Raw genomic sequence first — 12700 nt, 5'->3', positions numbered from 1 at the left:
ATCGATGTATCGTTACACCTGTCCCTGTCTCTCCGGGAGGGCGTCGGTGGCTCAGGATGCTGAGTGGGAAGACAGTCCCCTCTGTATGGGGCTAACCTGTCTCTGTGAAGTACCACCCGTCTTCCCCTGGGTGGTAGCTGGACCCTGTACACTACCTCCCCCACCCTCTCCAGTACCTTACAGGGCCCCACCCAGTGACAGTCCAACTTAGGGCATCGGCCCCTCTTTCTCCGTGGACTATACACCCACACCAGGTCCCCAGCCTGGAAGTGCTTTCCTTTGGCCCTCACGTCATAATTCCTCCTCTGTCTCATACCCGCTTTTTCCAGCTGATTGCGAGCAAAGCTGTGAGCTGACTCCATCCTGTCTTGGAGTCTTCTGGCGTACTCCCGCCCCGGGGGAACAGTCGGAGTGTCCGGGGATTTGCCAAAAGCCATCTCTGCCGGCGTCCGTAGTTCTCTCCCCAACATGAGCAGGGCAGGTGTGCAGGAGGTGGAGTCCTGCACAGCAGATCTGTAGGCCATGAGGACGAGGGGAATATGCATGTCCCAGTCACGCTGGTGTTCTGCGGTGAGGATTGCGAGCTGCTGTGCTAAGGTCCTATTGAACCTTTCCACGAGTCCATCGCTCTGGGGATGTAAGGGTGTGGTCCGGGTCTTGTGCATGCCCAGACACTCACACATAGCAGCGAACACCCGCGACTCGAAGTTCCTCCCTTGATCGCTGTGGATGGTCTCTGCTGCTCCAAACCTGGCAAACATGCCCTCTACTAGAACATCTGCCACAGTCTCTGCCTCTTGGTTGGGCAACGCGTATGCCTCTGGCCATTTTGTAAAATAGTCCATGGCCACCAGGACAAAACGATTGCCCTTGTCCGTGCGGGGAAAGGGGCCCATGACATCCACTGCTACTCTCTCCATGGGAGCGCCCACCGCCAGCTGCTGGAGCAGCGCGTGGGACTGATCCGGAGGACCCTTGTGCGCAGCACAGAGGTCACAGCGGCGACAAAAGTCTTCAACATCCCTTTGGAACTGCCCCCAGTAAAACCCTTGACGGAGGCGACGAAGGGTCTTGGAGACTCCAAAATGTCCAGCCCCTGTGGTTCTATGAGAGGTTCGGAACACGGCCTCTCTCAGCGCTCGGGGGACCACCACCTGCCACTTGCTCTCTCCTGTAGCTGGCTCTTTCCAGGCTCTTTGCAGCACCCCCTCACTCACACGCAGGGTCTCAAACTTTGCATACAGTCCCTTAGTTGCAGGTGAGCTCCCTGCTACCTCAGGCCACGGTGGTTTCTGTCCAGACTCCACCCACTGCAGCACCGGTTGTAAATCGGTATCCTGCTCCTGCTGTGCTCTCCACTCCGCTGAGCCGATAACCTGCATCTCTCTGCAGACCGGCTCACTCCCCTCGTGCATGGGACATATCCCCTCCTCTTCCCGGAGCTCTCTCTCACGTGCCTCTCTGCGCTCGCAGTAGCGACACCCGGCTGGCGCACAGGGGCGTCGGGACAGAGCATCGGCATTGGCGTGGCGAGCGCCGGCCCTGTACACCACTGTGACGTCGTAGGACGCCAGCTGTTCCAGCCAGCGGGCGATCTGCCCCTCCGGTTCCTTGAAGGACATCAACCACTGGAGAGCTGAGTGGTCAGTCCTGACAGTGAAGGGCAGGCCACAGAGGTAATATTTGAAGTGGCTTATTGCCATCACAATGGCCAGAAGCTCTCTACGCGTGACGCAGTAGCGGCGCTCTGCCTTGTTGAACGTTTTACTGAAATACGCCACAACTCTCTCCCCCTCCGGCCCCACCTGACTCAGCACCGCACCTGTGCCAACGTCGCTGGCGTCCGTGTCCAGGACAAATGGCAGGTTGGGGTTCGGGGGAGTGAGAGTGGGGGACTCTGTCAACGCCTTCTTGAGAGAGTTGAAGGCCTGTTCACACTCCGGCGTCCAGATGAAATCCCTGTCCTTCTGCTGCAGGCGATACAGGGGGACGGCTAGGCAGGAGAAGCCTCGCACAAACCTTCTGTAGTATGAGGCCAAACCCAGAAAGCTCTTTAGCTCTCGCTGGGTAGTGGGGGTGGGCCAGTCTTGTACTGCATGCACCTTCTCATCCGTTGTGCTGATGCCTTCTGGCCCCAGCTTGTGCCCCAAAAACTCCACTTCTCTCCTCATGAAGCAACATTTGTCAGGGTGGAGCTTCAGACCCGCCGCTGCTATCTTCTGCAGTATCTGCCTCAGGGTCCCCAAGGTCGCCTGGAAGGAGCTCCCATGAGCCAGAATGTCATCCAGGTAGACCAGGCATTCTTGGCGGGGGATGCCAAGCAGCACCTCTTCCATCCACCCTGACGAACGTGGCAGGGGCATTGCACAGGCCAAAGCTGAGGACACGGAACTGCCACAACCCCCTGCCCGTACAGAAGGCGGTCTTCGGCCTGGTCTCGGGGCTAAGGGATACCTGCCAATAGCCACTGCGCAGGTCTAGTGAGGAGAACCAGGATGAGCCGGACACCAAGTCCAGTGACTCGTCGATGCGGGGCAGTGGATACGAGTCTTTCCTGGTCACGCTGTTCAGCGGTCTGTAATCCACACAGAATCTCATTTTCTGGCTCTTTTTTTGTTGACCATTACAACCCCCGAAGCCCAGGGACTGTCAGAGGGTTCAATGATGCCTGCCCTCAGCATCTCCACAATCGCACTGTCGGCAGCCGCCTGATATGCCATGGGAAGACGGCGGGGACGCATCTTGATGGGCCGAGCATCCCCGGTGTCTATCTCATGCTGTACCAGATGTGTCAGTCCCACTTCCTCCTCTGTCAGGGCGAAAATGTCTTTAAATTCAGACAACACCTGCCATAGCTCTTCTTGTTGCCAGGGCTCCAACGTGTCACAGTTACGTTTCCATATTTCTCTCACTGCCGACAGTCTATCCACCTCTTCCGTTGTGGACGGCTGGGTCGGTGGAAGGGGGCCCAAACCTGTAGAGCAGGGGTCACCAACTACATTTGTCCAAGGGCCAGAATTTTTCGAAGCATACACTGTGGGGGCCGGACTTATATTTATTTAGGCATAATTAGCATATTATTGTTTAATATTTTCACTTTCTTTCAAAATGTATGTTATTAATGGCTTATTATCAGTGTTAACCGACTCCTGACACCTATAATGCAGCCAGCCACCAGGGGGCGATGAAGATATTTTGGCTTCACTTTATTATTACACATTGTAATAATTTTCAGTTATTAATCATGCAAAATGTCACTCTCAAACAACCTGAAGCGTAAAATTCATGTGGAAAACCGCAGCTTTAATGAGGAATGGACTGACAAGTACGCATTCATCTTGCCAACATTTAGTAAAGCAAAACCTGTATGCCTCATCTGCACTGAAACGGTAGCTGTTGAAAAACGATACAATCTTCGCCGTTACAATTATACAAGGCATGCAGCTTTCAGAGAATCATACCCTGAGAAGTCATACCCTGAGACCCATCGCAGAAAAATTGCAAGCTTAAAAGCTGGATATGGACATGCCAGTGGAATTATTAGCAGAACGTTATCTGAACGAGAGGGCAACTAGTGCATCTCTCCTGGCTGTCTGGGTTCTACAAGCATAACAAGCCATTTACCTCATTCATTTTTTGACTGAGAAGTTAGTTGTTATTTAAGTCACTATAAGAGCATGTGGAGAGAAAAAAACCACGAAATGTTAAATGAGATCTATGAGTGTCCCCTCATTCTTGCATGCGAATAGGTGCTACGTCTGCCGCATTCCATTTAAAAGATGGGAATTAGTGTCAGCTTTGCTACTATACTATACTATTATATACTAGTATACTATAGGCTACGGCTATTTAGATGCAAGGTTGCAGCTTTGTGAATGAGTTAGGTCTGAATCGTCCTGCATTGGAAGAACTATATATGCTATGGCCGCGTTCGTAAATTCGCTCTGAGAGAGTCAGAGCGTCCACGTGACTGCCTCTAGTCCAATCAAATTACTTGGTTCCATGACGACATTGAATCCAGTGTGCGCATCGACGAATTTACGAACGCGTCCTATATGTTCTAAACGGTATTTCCGTCCTCATATTTTCTGAATTCATTAATATTTTAAAAACATAAATATTCCACGGGCCCGATGGGAAGCTTTGGTGGGCCGCATTCGGCCCGCGGCCCGCCTGTTGGTGACCCATGCTGTAGAGGGAAGTGTTGCCGGAGATGGAGGCTGTCCACCAGTGGGGGTGTGGGGCTCAACCGATGGGCTACCAAACATCGAGGGGATGGGTGAAGGGGGGGGTGGGGGGTTTGGGCGGGAGAGTGGGGCGCCATTGTCCTCAGCCGAGGGGTCGGACCCATAACATTGCGTGTCTGTGGCTTTCACGGACAGTGGTTGTGGTCTCGGGACCAGCGAGGGGGATATCATTTTAACAGTGGGGCCCCCAGGGAAGCTCAGTGTGTCCTTCCCCAGGTCCAGCACACAGCAAGCAAACCGTAGGAAGTCCAGACCCAGTATACAGGGGTCCTGCACATCTGCCACCCATACACTAAATGTCACTGACAGACCTCCCACATTTATAGCCACCCTCCCTCTCCCCCGCATAGGGGCTAGTTCACCTGTTACTGTTCGCAGCTGCACAGCAGTTGGCTCCAATTGTGTCCCCACTGGAACGACGTCGGGCCTCATCTGTGTTGCAGTGGAGCCGGTGTCCACAAGGGCCGTACAGGGAGTCCCAGCCAGGGTGATGTGGACATGACAAAAATCCCCAGCATGAGTCCAGCCTACCACCCTCGCGGACTCCGCGGTGTCATTCGCTTCTGGGGGGAGTGGAGCCCCACTCCCCCGTCTGTGCTGTTGGGCTCCTGTCAGAGGTGGGGCAGCATGGGATGCGGCGCCAGGGGTCTGTATCGTCCCATCTATACAGACCCCAGGGCGTTTCCCTGGTCGCCAGCGAGCTTGGGGCACCGCCTGCGGATATGGCCAGCTTGGCCACACTCCCAACAGACGAAAGGGCCCTGGCGAGGCCGCATGTCGCCCCAGTCATTTCGATTGCGCGGGCGTGTGTCACTGCGTGATGATTGCAGCGACACAGCCCGGATCAGTTCTGTCAGCTCTGTCGCCCATGCAGGCCTCTCTTGGGTTAGGCTGTTGTCAACTGCGGTTCTCACAACAGGGCTGCTGACCGCCAGACTGCTCTCTGCTGTCCCAGCTCCCACGATCTCTCTTTCCAACGCCAGCTCGAGTGCCTCTTGTAGCGTGCGGGGGTGTGCCAGTTGGGTCTGGATGCGCAGCTCCCTTGGATTTATAGCCTGGATAAACTGGTCTCTGGCGAGCTCACTCTGACAGGGTCTCAATGTCATTGGCTAACGCCCGGAGTGGCTCCCCGGGCTGCCTGCGCCTGCTACACAGTTCAGAGCGCAGGACACCAGGCTGTTCACATTGTCCAAACCGCCTCTGCAGAGCGCCAACTAAAGCCCAATAGTCCCCTCTCTCATCTGGGCTAAGTAGTAGCAAGCATGCTAATGCTTAATCTGTGAGGCATAGAGCCAGCTGTAGAGCTTTATTGTCCTCAGACCAGCCCGCTGCCCGCGCTTATAGTTCAAATTGGGCACGGAAAGCCTCCCAGTCTGCCTTACCAGAGTATTTTGGTGTTTTAACACAGGGACATGATTCCCGCGGGGGGCGCCATCTCTGTGTACATAGTCTCTGCTGTGCGTCGCTGCGCTGGAGGACGAGCCCAGTCCTGCATCGGCAGCTAATCTCCTGGCTGTGTCCCTCAGGTGAGCCTTGTGTGCTGAAGCACCTTCCCCCGCCAGCCTCGAAGCATAATCATCTCCCTCCTTCTCTCCATACTTCTCCTCCTTAACTTTCGTTAAGGTCCCGTCCCGCTGCATGGCTATTATGTCCGCGGCTAGCTAGCTAAACTGTACACTGACCAACGAAGGGTGACGAACAGTCGTTTTTTTCTTCTTTTTTCGTTTTTTACTTCTGACACCAATGTAACGTCCCAACTTGGACAGTGGTGGAATAACAACAGACAGCTTCTCTCATGTAACTGATCGTTTAATTGTTTAACTGTCGCATATCAACTTTCTCAATTCACCGGAGCTCTCCCTCTCTCCACGGTCTCAACAACAACCAACACGCATGCGCCCACCTCCACCAATCACAGGGGTGCATTGGCACACAACACAGTAACAGGGTTGCTACAATACGATACTGAGTCGTCATTAAGAAGACAACTAATAATTTCCAATGTTTGTTGTTCTATAGCTCTCGGAGCCATATTGACTATTTCCCCCAAACGACTTCACCAGCTAATAGTGACGAAGACTGGTAACAAGCGAATAGACAACTTGCTCTTTAGTAGAGGCTGTTAGACCAAAATATAGCGCGTTGACTTCAGTTCATGCAACAAATGTCCCCTTTGGCATGCAAGTACCTTAGGGTGATAGAAAAACTTTTATCCAAAGACACAAGTGAGATCTGCTTTTTCTTCAAAATGGCCGCCAACAATACATCAGAGCCCATTGGCAATTACCACACCCCATACATTTGCTACTGTTATAGCTATAATTACATTTGGTGTCAAACTGTAAATTTGTATGGTCAGAGAATCCAATTAAATACGTTTCAAGGATGAAAACCCAATATTTATATATATTATATATGCCCCAGATCGTCAAATCTTTGAATTTCATTCAAAAATAAGTGTGATAAGGTGATTTTCCAAATCTTTTATTTTAAATAGTTTTAAGAGGTCCAGCTACTTGCATAATGTTACATGTGTCCTTAGTAGCATTATATTTAGACTAATCAGGTGCAACCTAAGCAAGTTAATGTGCACCAGTGGCTGTGACAAATGTTCCAGATGTGCCAAAAATGTTGAGATGACAGAAATTTGAGATGAACACATGAGGTTGGTATAACTTTATTATTGATTACAGACCTTTCTAATGTTAGCTAACTAGGTATAGCTAGTAGTAGTAAAGGTAGTTTTATTATTAGATTGAAGCATGCACCTGTTGTTTTGGACATATGCAACGATGTGTCCATCATCTTCAACGCAACCAAACCATCTCACCATGAAGCAGGCTTTTACAGGTTCCTTCTCAAACTTCTGTGAAGCAGATCCAATCCCTCCCATGCTAAGATCATTCCTACACATGCTTCTTGATGGATCAGGTATTGATCAGCCACCTCCTGGACCTGAGAAGTCCCAGGTTGCAACATCCACTGGGCAGCAAATCATTTTCAACTCCGTAAGACACGCATAGGCCATGCATAATCGAGGACTATGTGTGTCATATCACCGCTTGGAAATATACAGCACATACATTGCCAATTCAGTGATCAATCACTGGGAACAGATTGGTGTGGTACAAGAGCAGCATCAGCCCTCCATGGAACATGCATCAGCATTCAGCAGCACTTCTCTTCAGAGAGCCACTTCTCACTGACATCCTAGATCCAGCTATGATGGGGAAGAAGGGTGTGAAAACCTTGACAGCTTGCTACACAACCATGGATCTAGATGTTTCACTGCCAACTGATGAGGTCTTGTATGTACCTGCCCTAAATACCAACAGCCATCCTCATCCAGCCTCCCGTCATCAACATCCTTGAAGGTTACCAGTGGCTGGAGAAAGTCAGAAACCTTCTAGGGAAAGAGAACCTTGAATTATCTAAATCCAAGTCAGACACCAGTCATGGTAGCCAATCAACCACTGTTCACCCTGGCCAATAAACTTCAGTGGAAGTTCCCCCAGACAGAGCTTGGTGAGGATTCTTTCCTGGTAACATTGGGGCCAATGCATACGGAGAAGATGCTGTGGAGTGTGTCTGGAGACTGGCTGGAAGGCAGTGGATGGACCACAGTGCTTACCAACAGTGGCAAAGCTCAGTCCTTCATTGGTGTTCACCACATCTGCAGAGCCCGGTACATGCATCAGGTGTCTGTAGCTGCTCTCTATGTGTTCGTGAAGCAGGCATATGATCAATACGTGGAGAAGGCAACAAATGACAATGAAGAGCTAAGGGGCCTCATCCCTCTGCCCTTTGATGAATGGCTCAAGATGCAGTGTGCCTCACAGCCCCAAGCACATTACTGGTTCAAGTCTATGGAGCTGGATCTTCTCATTCTTCAGGTAAGACATGTTCACGTCACACTCACTCCTTTAAACAATTATTATATTCTTTAGTCAAGAGTACAGCTCCTCCACATTTCCCTAGTGTTTCATATTAAGTACTTTTGTAAGTAAGTTTGTCACGTCCTGTCGCTCAGCAAACATCTCCCTCTACATGGAGACACTTGATTCGCTGATGCGCTGATCGGTATTTGCACTGGATCATACCCACTATGCCCGGAACCTGCCCATCCATCTCCACAATATGGCAACACTAGAAGAGCGACATCCTGCTCTGTTTGTGGAGTTCCAAAGTGGTCACTTCATAGGGCAGAAGTCAAGGTGAACATTATCCATGATCCCTCATGACCAGATGCATGAGCAACTCATTGATTGGCTCAAGAATCATGGTGGCGTCATAGAGAACCTGGATGACCTAGACACAGTTCGCAGAGAGCAGATTGTTCGCCCTGAGCTGGCACGCCTAGTCCGTACCCTAAATTTGAGGGTACAAAGAAGTCAGAAGAACAGAGGCACCATGAACAGTATCCAACATTTCAAGCTGTCTACAAGGTAATTTTCCGATTCATTTCAAATTGGCAGGTAGTCTTGATTTGCAGTACTCGGTACTATTCGACTATGTGGTCGACAATGTAAGGGAGGTGAAGGACATCGGAATGAAGCGATACAGTGTTTGTGGATAAGCGGGTCAGGTCCCAAGAAGAGGCATTCACTGCTCCCATTCACTGCTCCCAGCTTAATCCCAAGCTGAAGTTGTTCATGGCTCCACTTTCCCAACCACACAACAAATCAGAAGTGGCTATTGTGAAGGACCAACAAGCAAAAGTGACCCAACTTTTGTTGGCTGTTCATTCTGGTCACAAAACCAATGAGGCAGTATTCTCACATGAAAGTTCTCCCCATCCACCTTCACTCAATCATCCACCTTTTACTCACTCAGGAAAACAGGAAAAATGCATCATGGAGCCAAGAGTGAGATTCTAGATTGCATTGTTCCCAGAGATCTCCAAAACCACAGACCAGTGACAACTGCAGCTGTGCTGGATGGTGCTGTGCCTGTCCAAATGCTTCGTACTGGAAGTGCCGTGACCATTGGACACTACTTTACAGATGTGTTTGCACCGTACATCCTTTCATGGTTTGCTTAGGTTGCACCTGATTGGTCTAAATATAATGCTACTAAAGGGGCCTCATTTATAAAAAAAGTACTTGAACGTCATCTTTGACTTTCATGTAATCAAATTTTTCTAAACGGACGTAAGCATTATTTATAAAACTGGCTGAGATGGTTTAAAGTTGCGTACGTGCTTCCTTCTATAAATACCAAATATACTTGGAATTGAAAGCAGGTGAATGAGGTTTGTATTAACGCCCTGTGATAGAGGCTCAATTATAGCGGCTGAATTAAGACAAGTGCTATAATATAGGGTAGGCGTTCGTCTGGAAGTGGGTGAGGGCAGAGAAGAGTGGCTTCTCGGTAAGTTGCGTTTGTAACGTTTGATCATGTCAACTAACCAGGCAAATGCTTATACTCAGTAGGCTACTCAAGTTGTAAAAGAAAATCAGGGGAGGTGGTGGATTTTATCATATGAGGACAATTTTAGCATCCCCTCAGCGTTAGTGACTTCAGTGTCAGTAAACATGTCATTGCATGTGTGCGTGCCCCCTCGCACCTTGAAATAGCAGTAATACCACGTTCATTGATAAATGACATAACGTATGGAAAGAGGGGAGGGCAGTTTTAGAAGCGGGACGATTTTGACTGTTTTCATCCCGCCTCAACTCGAGTGCTGCTTATACTGTAATAATATAATGGTCTTGTTCTTATCAGGTGACATTGAAAACATGATTGCGACACCGGAGAAACTCCAGTATAATTTAGCGCGTGGCCGGGCAAGGTCCGTTGTGGAACGCACTAGGCATGTTGAAGGGGAGATAGGCAGCTCCGGAGGGATATAAAGGAAGACTGAAATACAATCATAAACATCAGTTCCCTTAAAATCTTGAATTAAACTCATTTTCTCGGCAGATAACAACATCGTTAATTTTATTACGAGCCACTTAAACTTCGCATGAATTACAGTAGGCAACGTTTTTTCCAGTGCGGCTCACATGCCTGTAATAACTCCGAATAACCAGTAGGTAATGTGCGTAAGCAAATGAATACTCGACGTAGAGCTACGATCGTTTCCACGGTCAAATTGACTCACGTTGAAATTGTATAAATCACTACGTTGACGTGGTTTTCTACTTACGACACGGGTAAGATCAAAATTTGATCCAAGCACGTTCTATAAATGAGGCCCAAGGACACATATACAATTATGCAAGTAACTGGACCTCTTAAAACAATTTAAAATAAAAGAACTGGAAAATCACCTTGATTATTAAATATTATTATTTTTCTATGGAATTTGCTTTTTTTTTTTCATGAATTGTCATGGTAAGAAGAAAACTATTGGGTTTTCATCCTTGAAACCTATTAAATTGGATTCCCTGACCCCACAAATGTACAGTTTGACACCAAATCTGTAATTATAGCTATAACAGTAGCAAATAATATAGGGTGTGTGGTAATTGCCAATGGGCTCTGATGTATTGTTGGCGGCCAATTTGAAAAAAGCAGATCTCACTTGTGTCTTTGGATAAAAGTTTTTCTATGACCCTGAGGTACTTCCATGCCAATGGGGACATTTGTTGCATGAACTGAAGTCAAAAGTTGTTAACAGCCTCTACTACTTTGTCAGTGCCAGGGAAGGAGGGGCACCCATTGTATCGCATTGAAATATACACTTTTTTTTTTTTTTTTACCAGAGATGCAAGTATGTTATCAAAGAGAGATGTAAACTTGTAAAATGCCAATAAAAAACGTATCACACAAAAAAATTATAGGCCTAGATGTAATTCGTGTCACTGTTAGTTTTATTGTCGATTACAATCAATACAGAAGCTACAAATGAGACACGGGACCCAGAAGACAACAACATGTACAAGTGCATTAGCTAAAGAAACACAGAAAAATAATAACTTTTCATTACCTTAAAGCCTAGTCTACTGTCAATTTGCGTGCATGGGTAAAATCATTGCTTTGTTGTATTGTTGTAAAACAAAAAGTGTGTGGTTATCATGACATGAAGATGGATAAAGTGATTATCACCAAAAACAAAATTAAGAAAATATTCTTCATATTTGTATATTTGTATTTGTATATTTATATGTGGGGCAAACTTTGTGGAAACACATCAAACAACACATGGTAGGTCATGTGAAAAGGTATAGATTTGTTTGAAATCTTTTTTCAATCTCATGTCTTCATAAAATACAATTCTTAAACAAATCTACAGGCCTATGGGAAATTCTTGAAATTCTTCAATTTCTTGAACAGCCATCAATGGCATTAAAGAGAAACCAATGCCAGTTAGTGTACAAACTTATTTCAGAGTCCTAAACAAATGTGTCATATGAAAAGCAATCTGGAAAAATGTACTGTGAAAAAAACACATACAAATAAAAAATCATACACAATTAAAGGAATGCAGAAAAGGGTCACAGTTTTATATAGCAATAGCAATATTGCTCAGTTCATACATTTACATGTGATAGTAAGCGTTTTTTAGTGCGCCTATCAAACATTGATATCCTCTAAATTACCTTCTGGTAACTTGCGTTCAATCTTGGTCACTGTCTAAGTGTTCTGGCAAACATTTTCTTAGTCAACAAGTATCCAATAACGCCTGTGACATGTTACACCTTTTGCTGGGCCACAGCCACTTATAAATTGGAGCATGTGTCCAGTGACCAGACAATGCTAACTTCTAAGTGACATAGCAGACACAGGACCTAGTGGTCAGTGAAGGAGGAACCGTCAGAACGCATACAATTGGTGCATCCTCCATTTAGTCGATAGACTGAGAGGAGCCTTGTCAATACCTTTGATTGATGTTAGACAGATGTTAGCATGGTTGCCCAATATTTTGGGTATAAAGTCAGAAGCTTTCCACCTGTAACTTACTTCGTTCATCATCAGCTGTATCAGAAACACATCTTATCAACATGATATTTTGGCAAACATTCAGCTCAGCTAATAGATGCTTCAAACATAAATACTGGTTATACTCATGTTGACACGTTTGACACTATACAGTATGAGCAACTATTTGAAATTAATTCCTATGAAGTAGGCTATTCTGAGCACTAAAGCAGATATATTTTCTCTCTGTTTTCTCTTTCTTTACTCAAAAATAGTACAAAAGAGTACAAGCAGATATTCGATTGCTTTGAGTTTCATTTCTCACTAATATATTGGCTATGGTACAGCAGCAAACTGTTAGTGAGATTAAAGTTGCTCTCTAACAGGTGAGGCCAAATAAGCAAGACAGAAAACATTACAAACATGTTGGTGATTATGAATTTCACTAAAGGTGTGTGGCAGAGTGAAACACATATTGTACATTGACAAAATTATGTTTTCAAACAAGGAAAAATGATAATACTAGGCTGGCACCCGAAAGACAAGACTATGCAGTATGAGAGAGCTGTATCAGTTAACCCATATAAGTA

This window comes from Nansenia antarctica, assembly GCF_963989245.1.
Source record: "Nansenia antarctica genome assembly, chromosome: 18".
NCBI classification, from domain to species: Eukaryota; Metazoa; Chordata; class Actinopteri; order Argentiniformes; family Microstomatidae; genus Nansenia; species Nansenia antarctica.
Note: the sequence above shows the minus strand (reverse complement) of the source record.